The sequence below is a fragment of the Camelus bactrianus genome, chromosome 7 (assembly GCF_048773025.1).
Source record: "Camelus bactrianus isolate YW-2024 breed Bactrian camel chromosome 7, ASM4877302v1, whole genome shotgun sequence".
Taxonomy (NCBI): domain Eukaryota; kingdom Metazoa; phylum Chordata; class Mammalia; order Artiodactyla; family Camelidae; genus Camelus; species Camelus bactrianus.
In genome coordinates, this window is record NC_133545.1 from 61,117,965 (window position 1) to 61,130,387 (window position 12,423).

At 37.9% G+C, this 12,423-nt stretch overlaps 1 long non-coding RNA gene across 9 annotated transcripts in view; it reads left to right on the forward strand.

The window, feature by feature from the left end:
• Positions 1–12,423, forward strand: part of LOC105082918 (uncharacterized) — a 456,837-nt gene that overhangs the window by 178,401 nt on the left and 266,013 nt on the right. For all 9 annotated transcript variants that reach the window (XR_012508216.1, XR_012508218.1, XR_012508219.1 and 6 more), the window contains one exon: positions 10,543–10,672. This is a non-coding gene — a long non-coding RNA (uncharacterized LOC105082918). The remainder of the gene's footprint in view (positions 1–10,542; positions 10,673–12,423) is intronic.

Genomic DNA, 12,423 nt, shown 5'->3' on the forward strand with positions numbered 1-12,423 from the left:
GAGAGAGAGAGAGAGAGAGAGAGAGAGAGAGAGAAGAAACAAAATATATTTGTAGATAATATAGATAGATGAGCATGGCTGTCTTTGGCGTGCCTGAGAAATTATTATATAGAAAATAATCACTGCTTTAAAGATAAGAATCATAAATATCTCCCCTGATCCAGCAAACACCATCACCCACACAGAAGAAGAAGTAGTAATGTTTAAATCCACGTGGTTAAGTAAATCCTATCAAAATAGTACAATATGTCTTACTCAACTTTGCTTGACTCCCGAAGTAAAATAAACACCTAAAACATCATCTTTTAAAATACTTTTTAAATTCTTTACTTTAAATTTCAGTCTCTTTTTTGTTATGAATGCATTAGATGAGTGTAGATAAGTCCCTTGCATAATTTTGCTGCTTATAGGCAAAACTAAAATTGACATCCTGAGGCAACTCCACTTAGTCATCCCAAATGGTTAACTCAGATTGGCGTTGGCCTTACCTAGCTGGAACCTTCCTTTCCTTCAGTTAAGAGCCAAAGCTGATTAGAATCAAGAGAACAGAGGAGAGAGAGAGATGGAGAATGGTATCCTTCACCTAATCTTGTCTGTTTTATTTAGGTCTACTCTCTGGATTTTCGGTAGATAGTCACTCTTTTACCTTATTCCTGGTACCAGGACTTACTTTCATTTTTATCAGCATGGTATTTTTCTCTGACATGTTCAGCATGCTATTGCTTTTAGAGCAATTTGTTTCTCTTTCCCAAACCATAAATGTATTGTCCTTGGGTTCTTTCTCCCACACTAAGCAAATAAAACTTCTCTGCCTCAGTGAGTCTTTGCATCCTTTATTATTAGCAAAGACATTCTATTGGGCCTAATGAATACACTACGTAATAATTAGATTTCATAGAGATGATAACCAGCAGGTTTTTTTAAAATTGCTGAGTGTGATTGGAATGGTGCATTTTCTGCTACAAAATATTATTAAGAGCTATTCTTTATTAATAAGACTTCCCTTTTACCAGGCATTTACCTTGTATTTATGGTTATTCTTCACGACAACCTGAGGATGTAGACTTTTAAAAATCACATACATACAGATGAGAAAACCCAGGATTCAAGTCAGACAATGAGTAATGGCAGAAATCAGGTAAGAATGAATTCTGCCTGGCTCTGAAGCTCATGTTCTTTCAATAAAGAGCCGCCTCTCACCATGGTCTGTAGTTCAGTAGTAAAAGTAAAGTTTTTAAGGCATTTAGATCACTCTAAATTGCCTCTTTAAAACGTAATTTTCCAGAAAGTTAATAAACCCTCTACTCAATTGAGATTACTCCCAATTAAGTGAAAAATAGAGAAAAAAAAATCTAAACAGAAATAGGGGCTTGGTGGAAGGGAAACTATTCCCTTTAACCATATGCCTCCGTGGCACTTATAAACTTGCAGTTCTTTTTGACTGCTGGCCAGAAATGAATAGGGTAACAGAAATGAAAGCAGAAACAGATGTGGGCAAGTCTAGATGACTTGCCCAGTGGAAGATAATGTTCTATACAGATGCAGACACAAACATAGTAAATAAAAATCTTAAAGACATAGTCATCTGCATTAACCAGGCAAAACAATGAGAAAAATACACATCTCCCATGTGACTCCTTAGAGCTTCGCTCCAAGGTTTGGCATATAGAATCCGATTTCCATTCCGAATTTGGCTTCCTTTGCTAAGCATTATGGGACCAAAGTCTTAACTGATTGCAAATGTTTCTGTGGTAAATTTTTCCATGAGAGTCACCAGCTGGATTCAGCAGGGCTGCTGCTTTTGCAGCAAAACTAGGAAGAAGGAGTGAGTAACAACAAAATCTCCCTGTAAGGACATTGTTGTGAAAAGTTGTCAATAAATTTGTTTTCTCTATTTGTTAAAGGGCAGGGTGCTCAAAAGGAGCAGGTAAAATAAAGTCATAAAAAGGTACTTGGACTCTAATTCCTTCTTAGCCAGACGACTTCCAGTGGTTTGGGAGTGCAACCCAGAAGAAGTGTGAGTGGTTTCCAGAAAAAACAGTGTAAGTGGCCAAACCAAGCAATCTGCTTAAAGTGGGCAAAGCGAAGCTCGAGGCCATTATGAGTTCGAAGCAAGAGACGTTATTTTCCTTCCTTCTCTCACTGGTGGACCTAAGTGTTGAGTTTTAATAGGGAATCAAAACCTGAATAGGTTGCTGGAAAAGAATTGAACTCTTAGCCGTTAATCAGTTCTATCATCTGTCGTGTATCTTCATTAAGAATTGAAATTCTTCAAAATAAGCTTTCCCATCAGGGTTAAAAGACAGAAAATCTATTATCACTATTTCTGGATGTTCCCTCTTATATTTCCCAGGGGTCAAAATTCCTCATTAAAACATATAACCATCCTTAAATTGGACTTTCCTGAAAAGGACTGTATTATTGAAGGCATCTTTAGTAGAAAGACAGTAGGGTTTTCCATAATAAAGTAAAACTGTAGACACAGCAGGTGGTCAGTTAGCACATTAACCTAAAATATTTATCTGGTTTTTTTTATTATTGATTTTGCTACTTTTTATCAAAGGTGAAGAGTGAAGTTCTTCCTAAGAGAAATCATCTTTCTTTGTTCATTGGGTAATGTCAGAGGAGGTCGCTTCCTATGGTTCCACCTCCAGGACTTCATGGGCATAGAGGCTGTTTTTTTACCTTATTATTAGGGAGGACACCAAAATGTCTGAGGGCAACAGTGTGTTCTGACTGACCCGGTGGGAGCTCTCCCACGTCAGTGTTTGCCACTTCCTTCTCAGGGCAGGGCAGGGATGGGCTCAGTCTGACTGATTTGTCTTTGGTACTCCCTGCATCATGTCTCTTATTGTCTGTGGTCCGTGGGAATCCCTCTCTTAATCTCGGCATTTCTCTCCAGAGGCCCACAACCCTCTCTTGGAGGTCCCCCTCTAGCTGGGATCCTGGACTGTATCTGTCTATCTTACCCTCTAACGTATGACTAGGAAAACTTTATGTATGAGGTCTGGGGCTTACCCCAGAGGAATAAATTTCTGAATCTGTTCATATAGCACCTACACTGAGTGAGTGTTGAGAATTAGAGGGGGACTTAGAAGGTTGAGAAGAGGGCATTTTCCTACATCTTCTTAAAGGACACCAAGTAAGGTGCACCAAGTTAAAGGGGACTTAGTAAGTACCATCTATTTGTTCGGCTCTATATCTAGACCTTGGTGTGACTTGTAAATTTCTGTGAGAATTAACCTCATGGAGGTGGGGGTGGAGTGGGGAGGGTGGGTTTCCTTGGGGATGCTGGGCTTGGCAATCCCAATCCAGCCCTTAGCTGTGGACACTCTAGATCTGTCTTGGTGGCACACTTTGGAACTCTAGGCTGAGGAATAGCACACATGAAAGGATGGAAAGGTGAATAACAGTTTTGTTTGTTTGTTTGTTTTGTTTTTTTAAGGGAAAGATTTGGAAAACTGAGAAAACTTGCTGAAGTAACCACACTCTTTGACTAGTCACATTTAGGGCTTTCAGCTTGAGTCCCTGTTTGAATCAAGTTTTTGAATACTCTGACAATACCTTTACATTCTTGAAGCAAGATCCTCACGTGTTCCATTGAATGCTTAGTTTCTCTTTCATGCTAGGTTGAGTTTAACCTCTTGTCTCTTACTCTCAGCAAGGTATACTCTCGTCTATATTATACTATGTGGTCAGGTCAGCTCAGTATCTTACCTAATGTACCTGTCCATAAGGGCTCATGGTCCTCAGTTGCAGCAAAAATACATTTCACATATTGAGGCCAAACTGTAAAGGCTGTCTCTCTGTGCATTTGAGCTGATTCTTATTAAGAACTGTTAAGGCTTTGAGATCTTACCCTGCTTGCAAACTAACAAGTGGCACTGCCAGTTTCATGGATACTGATAGTAGACAAAAGACTCCTGGGTGAGAGGTAAAGGACTGTTCATTACTCACAGTAATAGCAACAGTCAGGGCATAACTTTTTTCTCCCAATTCCCTGAGCCTCACAGGTTGATTTAAAAAAAAAGGGCCAAATGACACATGCACATGCTTACAGGAGAGGAGCCCTGAATCTAGGGAACCTGAATGTTTTACAATGGGCAGTAAGCATTCCTGTGTTTGCTCTCAGGGAGGTGTTATCTTTATTTTATTGGATGATAAACATGCAAAGTATCTCCCTTTGTCCATACCATTTGTTTTCTTCCAAGGCGGTTCACAGTACAAACATCCTTGAAAATATAGTCCAGAATAAAAGAACAGTCAGTGCTTTTCTTAAAAAATGTGTGGAAACATGAGACTCACAAAGAATTTTCTCCCAACAGTTCTGTGCGTGTACTCCAGAGCTGGTAATGCATTATTTTTAGGATGAAAGAGAGCTGAATTATTTTCACCCAAGACTCTAATTCCATCCTAGGCCACGTTATCTTTCCGTAAGGTTGTTATACTGGTTTGGGAGCTTTAGAGAAGAAAAAGACAAGAAGAGTTGTTCTTGAGTGTTGAATGTACTCAAGGGCTCATAATTTGTCACTTCTTAGTAAATGCTAAATAGTAGAAGTAAATGATTCTTCACTAAATGGTTACCTTTCTTTTTAGGTTATTGCCCTGAGTTCATGCCTCAATAAACTACCAATGGGTAGTATACATGAGTGTCATTTTCCCAATGTTCAAACATTACCCAACCACTATAATATCATTAAAAATTTTACGTCAACTTCCCCCACAAACTAGGACATTAACCTTAGCACTACAGGTAGATTTTAACTTCAGAAATTGGTCCTGTAATTGTCTCTGAAAAAAATCCATATATAGATTGGAAACCAATGATTGTTTTGTCAGTTCAGGAGTTTATAAAATTAACCTTTTAACTAATTAAAAATGATATGATGAATTCTAAACTTCAGCAGACTGACAATGCAAAAGAAGGGGAGCTTTTTAACAAACTGAACCATTAAGGGGGCTCATTTGAGGAATAAAGAGGAAAGAATAATTAAAACAGTGCCTCTGATTCAGAAGGGCTCCAGGTCAGTCTTCTCGCTGAATAAACAGAGTTTTCTCAGTGGGAGCCTGGTCTGTGAGCAATTAATTTCAAATGATAGCTGTATATGTTCTGGGAAATGTAAATATCAATATGAGAACTATCCCTCCCTCCTCTTTCTTTCATTGTATTTTCCTCTCTCTAAGATGGATCATGTTGCAGGGTTAGAATTCATACAGAGTTCTCTCTGCTAACCAAGAAAGAGCTGCCTGATGAATGCTCTAGGAGAGCACAGCTTTGGCAGATAAAAAAAATGCCAAAGAAAAAATGACTGCATTGCATCAGACTCAGATTATTTTTCCCTGAGGAGAAGGACAGCTTCAGCCTTCTCTTTTGTGAACTTTCAGTCTGCCATTACTCTTCTTGTGGGTCTCCACAGTGAAGTAAATAATTTCCAGGCTGTTTTCATTTTGAAAAACAGAAAACACCCTGAGAGGATTTAGAGAAAATAGCCATGCTCATCAGAGATACCCAACTTCATGACTCTTTGCTCTGTGGAGTTCTTACAGAGAGTTTGTTTTTGCAGTCTTTACGGACATGGAATTTCTTATGCTGTTTCTGTGGAATATATATTCATGTTAGGAATTAAGCTCCCTGTAACATGCAGAGAAAGAAATGTCTGGTGCATGGATGGGTTAGAAACTTTTCTTAAAAGACACCTTTTCCTTTTCTTGGTATATATTGCTGAAGTACACAAGATATGTTTTTCTTTTAAAATTAGATTCCAGTTGGTTATGAAACTGTTTCTCTAAGGAGCATCTCTTTCATATCAGTTTCTGTCCAAAGGGTTTAATTTCTTGGGTTTCTAGAAGGCTCTTTTGTTCAACACATATACTACTTCTCTTCTCTGCTCATTATTGTATATCTTTAATATACCTTTTCTGTTCCAATAAGTCTCCTTCTGTTGGTGGCAGTTTCAGACCCTTGCTATTAGGCTAGCCAGTGGGGGAGATTACAAAGGTGAGCATCGTCCATGACAGCAGGAGTTTAGTCTAGAACTGTGCCGTGCAGTACAGTAGCCACTAGCCACCTGTGGCTGTTGAATACTTGAAGTGTGGCTAGTGTTAATAAGAAACTGAATTTTAAATTTTATTTACTCTTAATTAATTAAAATGTAAAATACTTCAGTTTTTAAAACATTGATTACATATGGAAATGATAAAAAAATACAGAATCTTAAGATTTTTTTCACCTGTTTAGATGGACAGATTTATCGAATAAAAGAACAACATGCTCAGTTCAATTTGAATTTCAGATAAACAAGGAATGATTTTTCAGTATAAGCGTATTCCTGTTTATTTTTTTTAATCTGGCAAGTCTACTGATTTTCTTTACTTCTTTTAATATAACTACTAGACAATTTAAAATTACATATATGGCTCCCATGATATTTCTGTTGGATAGTGTTGCTCCAGAATTAAATATTGTTATTTTGACTTCTCTAGAAGACAAGTTTCATGAAGGCAAGGAATTTGTTTTTACTGTGTTTTCCGACATAAATGGAGTTGGTTTCTCAAACATGAGATTTATAAAATGATTTTTCCTGGGAACCAAACTGATGGTCTTTCAGGCACTGGGGTACTCTCCATGACTGCCTGCCTTCTCCCAATCCATCGTTCCTTTCCTTTTGTCACTTCCCTTCTCAACCACGAATCCATGCGTTTTGATTTCAGTAACACAATGGCCAGTACGACTAAATGCATTCACCTTTGGCTTTTCATTGCACCCATCAGGCATAAAGTCAGCTCCAGATTAACCCAAAGAGCTGCCCTTCCTGCGCTTGCAGCTAACAGCCCACTCTGACTGTAGAAGTCACACAGCAGGGCTCGTTGGATCTGCTATAAATGTATAGTCAGCAGCTACAAATGGGCATTTAAACTTGCTGCACGTTTTTGATCAATTCCCACCCCCATTTTCTGAAAAGACTTTCAAGTTCTCTCTTCTCCATAATCCTCCAACTTCTCTATCCTTTCCATTGCTCTCAGAAGATATTTTCACAGAGAAAATGGAAACTGTTAGATAAAAATGTGATCTCTCATCTTCCCATTTCTAAACATATCTCTGCCTGCATCTGTGTCCAATCTATTCTCTTTTCCTCCTGTTGAAGAGAGGAGCTGTGTGCATCCTCTCCAAAGCCGATCTGTTTGTTCACTTGCCCTTTAGATTTGTACACTGTCTCCACCTCTGTCTCCCTACCTGTGCCCACTACCGCTCAGTAGGGAGCGTGTCTTGGCCCCTTCACTGAACTATGATAGCTCTTATTAAGATCAGCAATAGCCCCCAGGTCTCTAAATCCAATGGACATTTTCAGGCTGCTTCTTACTTGGCCTCTCTGTAGCGTTTGTCACTATTGATCATTTCTGGCGTTCCTTGACTCTCTGGACATAATCCTTTTTTGCTTTCTTCCTACCTCTTTGTGGACTTGTTAAGAAGGCTTATCCTTCTCTTTCCTGACTTTAAATATCAGAATTCTTCAGTACTTGAGGCTCTTTCCTCTCTCTGCATGTTGCTCTGTCCCAAGACTCTCCTATTATGCTTTGGCTTCTATTACCACCTGTATGCAGATGACTCACAAATGTGCAGCTGCGCCCGTGCCAGACCCATATTTCCCTCTGACATCTCAGGACTGATGTCTAAAGAACACCTCAAGCTCAATATGCCAAAATTGAATTCATTATTTCTCTCTCTCCCCAAACTTGGTTCTTTTCAACTATTATCTGTTTCAGTGACCCCTGCCCTCTCACCTTCACAAAGTTCAAACTTGCATTGCAGTGTGACATGTCTCTCAGCCTCCCCTGATGTTTTCCTCCATAAATCTATTGCACTTTTAATTCCATCTTATTGTCTGTTTTTTCACTAATAAGGTAAACAGAAACCTTTATTGGAAGATGAAGTAACAGAGAATAGAGCTAAGACTGTAATTGATCTCAAGGAGCTCAGTCCCTTTATTTCATAGGCAAGAATAATGAAGCTTAGAAATCCTTAATTGGGATGGAACTGAACAAGACCTGTCATCTTCAGTGTCCATAAGCATAACCTCTGTTACACTGTCTCACCTGTTTCACTGCTGACAAATGTAACATTTCCTCAGAGGTAGACAGTGGTTCTAGGATGAATAAGTTTTTATGCATTTCAAGGGTTATTTTTAATGTGAACTTTAATGATATATAACATACACACAGAAAACTACATAAGTCCTGTGTCCTGTGCAATGAATTCTCACAAAGTAAACACACCTACAGAACAATGGCCCACAACAAAATATACAACATCGACTGTGCTGCAGAAGACCCTGTGGGCTTCCCTCCAAGTCAGGGGCCCTCCTTCCTTTTCAAAGGAAGCCACATCCTAACTTCTAACATCACAGACTAATTTTTAATTTACCTTAATGATGTAGCCCAAATTCATTTTTTGGATTATTTATTTATTTTTGTATTGAAATATAGTCAGTTTACAATGCTGTGTCAATTTTTGGTGTACAGCATAATGTTTCAGTTGTACATATACATATGTATATTCCTTTTCATTACAGGGTATTACAAGATATTGAATATATTCCCCTGTGCTACGCAGTAGAACCTTGTTGTTTATCTATTTTATATACAGTAGTTAGTATCTGCAAATCTCAAACTCCCAATTTATCCCTTCTCACCCGCTTCCCACCTGGTAACCATAAGTTCGTTTTCTATGTCTGTAATTTCTGTTTTGCAAATAAGTTCATCAAATCCATTTTTTCATAGATTCACAGTGCCTCGAACGAGTAGCTGTATGTATCTATGGCAATTTGTGTAAAACAAGGAACCACTTGGTCAAGATCCTTTCCCTGTCCTGAACTGATAATAGTTTGTAAGCAACGACATTTTTACCAGAAATTGGGCATGTTCTTTCTGCTTTGTCACCTTGGAGAAGTTATTTAGCACCTCCAAGATTGATCTTCCTCATCTGTAAAATGAGGATAATATTACATACTACGATTATGATAATCATGGAATAAATAAGTTAATGTATATAAAAGTCCTATTATGGTGCTTAGAACGCAGTATAACTTCAAAGAATGCTAGTTTTGTGGGAGTTATTATTAGTAATAATAATATATGAAAGTTCATATCAGAACTTTTTAGAAGCAATGTGCTAAATTAGTGACTTCTTGTCCAGCCTTGGGCAAGTGACTTAGTTTTTGAGTGAGTTTCTCGTCTTTTCTAAGGAGACAAAAGGTGAAGAAACACCTAGTGAGTTGTTTTTGTAAGCACTGGGCTCTGCAGTTGAGAAGACGAAAGATGCCTTTTAAACATACAAGTTATCCTTTTGTTTCAAAACACAGCAGTGCAAAGGCAAGTCATGATCCTCTTGAGAGAAAGATGGTCTTCAAGAGTCAGAGGCATAGTGACTTTTGAAATCTCTCAAAAATATTTAGATTACATTCTAAAACAAAATCCTCTATCTCAATTCTAGAAAAAAACTAATATATCGAAAAAATAATACAAAATTAGTTTCTCCTGAAGTAATGAACTTAATAACCGCAAGGGCAAAAATATATGTATGTTGTTATAAATGGTAGGGGTTGGGAGACAAATGCTATGGAGTAGTCAAGAATCCTGAGATCCAGTCTCTTCTGCTATCCAGTTGTATGACTTTGGGCAGATCATCTTACTTTTTTAAGGCTCAGTTCTTTTGCTTATAAAATTAAGTTGTTAGTTCAATAATTGTATAAGTCTGTTGGGCACATCACTTTTTTTTAACATCATTCAATGAAAAATTTGAAACATATATGTTAATTGTTGATAGAACAGAGATTTTTGGAGCATAGAGAATCATAGGCAAAACAAAGTCTAAAGACTGAATTCAATTCTGTGTGCGTGTGTGTGCGTGTGCGTGCGCGTGTGCGTGTGTGTGTGTTGGAGTAGTTCAGACACTGAGAGAAGGGAGTTTATAAAAGGAGAAAGAGGATACTGTGGGTGACAAGAGAATGAACATTTATAGTATTGAGTCCTAGATTTCTTGTTTCTGAATATAGCGCAAACCTGAGAGTTCTCAGTTTGGAATTCAGATGGGTGGTGTGACACAGTGGAAATAGTACTGAAATAACCATCAGGAATCTGGGTTCTAATAGCTATTCTGTCTGATTAGTAGTTTGATATTTTGACATGTCATTTCACCTCCTGGGTATTCTAAGATGTAAAAGGAGGTAGTTGGACATGTCTACTTAGGTCCCTTCCAGTTCTTAAAGTCTTTGATTTTTTAAGAGGAGAGTGAACCAATTTTACTGTGTGGTGTGGATACTGGGTGGAGTAGCTTTATGGCATTTTGGGATCAATCTGAGGCTTATAATTAGAGAAGAGTCCAGGCAAAACTTTGTGCCTTATTTTTTCAGGACATTAGAGAGATTTATAACTCCAGTTTTGTTGCAGTCAGCTTTATTCACAATAATGTTGTATACCAAACAGTGAAAAATTCACCAGCTTCCAGCAAAAAAATTCATTTATTTCTCACTCATGTCTCTGCAGGTCAGCTGAAGTGTGGCCGATGTCAGCTCAACTGGGTTCCAAGTTCCAGTTTAGTTTTAGTGTCTGTATGGGACCAGTGGACTATCTCAGGGCTGTGAAGACCTGCAAGAGGGCGAGTCCAGTTGTTCAGGTAAATTTCAGTTTATTTTTTCTGTCATAGAATTGTATTATTAATTTTTAAAAATTGAGGTATCATTGTTTATAACATTATATAAATTTCATGTGTACAATATTTCATTTCAGCTTCTGTATACACTACAGTGCGTTTACCACTGAAAGTTTAGTTTTCATCCGTCACTGTACAATTGACTCCCTTTACCCATTTTGCCCTCCTTGCCATTTCCCTTCCTCTCTGGTAACCACTAATCTGTTCTCTGTATCTATATGTTTGTTTTTGTTTTGTTTGTTCATTTTTGTTTGTTTGTTTTCCAAAGTTCAGTTTTTACGCTGAGGTTGTCTCTGTTAATGTCCCATTGGCAAAAGCAAATCATATGACCAAGTCCCAAGTTAAGAGGCTTACAAGTACACTCTACTTACTGTAAGACCATGGCAAAGCTACAGGTGTACAGCACTACTATAGAAGAGTAAAAGATTTTGGACCAATAATTCAATTTATGACAACTTGATCTATATGTGTGAATATGTGGATGTGTAATGGAACAAGAAAAGCAAAACAGAACTCTGAGTGGGTTAGGTAAGAGAACAGCATAGGTTTGAAGAGAAGGATCTAGGTTCTATAACTAAATGCCTATCATTGACTAACTTCTATAAACCCAATTTCTGTACCCACTGGCAAAGTAGTTTCTTGTACTCTATATTGCTGATTCAATGATGTACTAATGAATTTCTATAGAGGAACTGTTCTTATCATGCTCAATAATAGCCTTCACATTGCTAATCCTCACAGTCAGTTCTCAATTCTCACCATGTTTGATTTATCAGTGACATTTGACACAGTTGAGTCCTCTGTCCTCCTGTATATTTTTTTCACTTGGTTTCACTTCTGCTCATTGGCCAGAGCTAGTCACATGGCTCCCTCCAACTTCAACTTCAAGGAAAGCTAGAAAAGTAAGGAACCCATGGATATTAAGGGAGCTCTGACTGCTTCTGCCACATGTTCTGAAGGATTCTCTGAGCCTCCTTTATTTCCCTCCCATAACATTGAGGGGTGTGCCACGTGTCCCCTCATACACTGCTGACACTCTCTGAGGGTAAGCATTCACTAGAAGAATTCATGAATAAAATGGCCCCCAAGGGGACACAGAAGGAAAGAAAAAAAGAAGTAGTGGACAAACATCTGATGGCCTGTCTAAGTAAGAGGCACTGTGGTGTGGGCACCACTTACTAGCTGGTGATGTGAACAAGTTGTTTAACCTCTCCGTGCTTCAGTTATCTTATCTGTAAAGATGGGAGTGATAATAATAGCACCTACCTCATCAGATCTTTTGAGGACAAAATTAATATACATGAGGCACTTAGAAAAGTGCCTGGCACATAGAAAGTGTAGTAAGTGTTAGCTATAACTATTTCATGAATTGAACAATTAAATTCTAAATAATAGAGAACTGAAAATAAAAGTGATAACAAATTTATAAAATTTTAAATCGTCCCCCATATAAAAACCCTAGTCTAATGAGGAAGATTCTCATTTTAATATATTTTATTACCAGGATTATGGAAACAACATAAAAAATGAAAACAGAATGTATTATTTCTTTGCACATGTGGCACTTTGGCTAGAGGTAAACTTTTTTTTTTCTTTTCTTTTTTTTTTGAAAAGCTGAATGAGAGCAGTTTGGAAATGGAACAGAGCCAGGGAGTAGGGGGCACTTAAGATGTGTTTTGTAATTGCACACCATATTGCTTTATCAGAACTCTTCT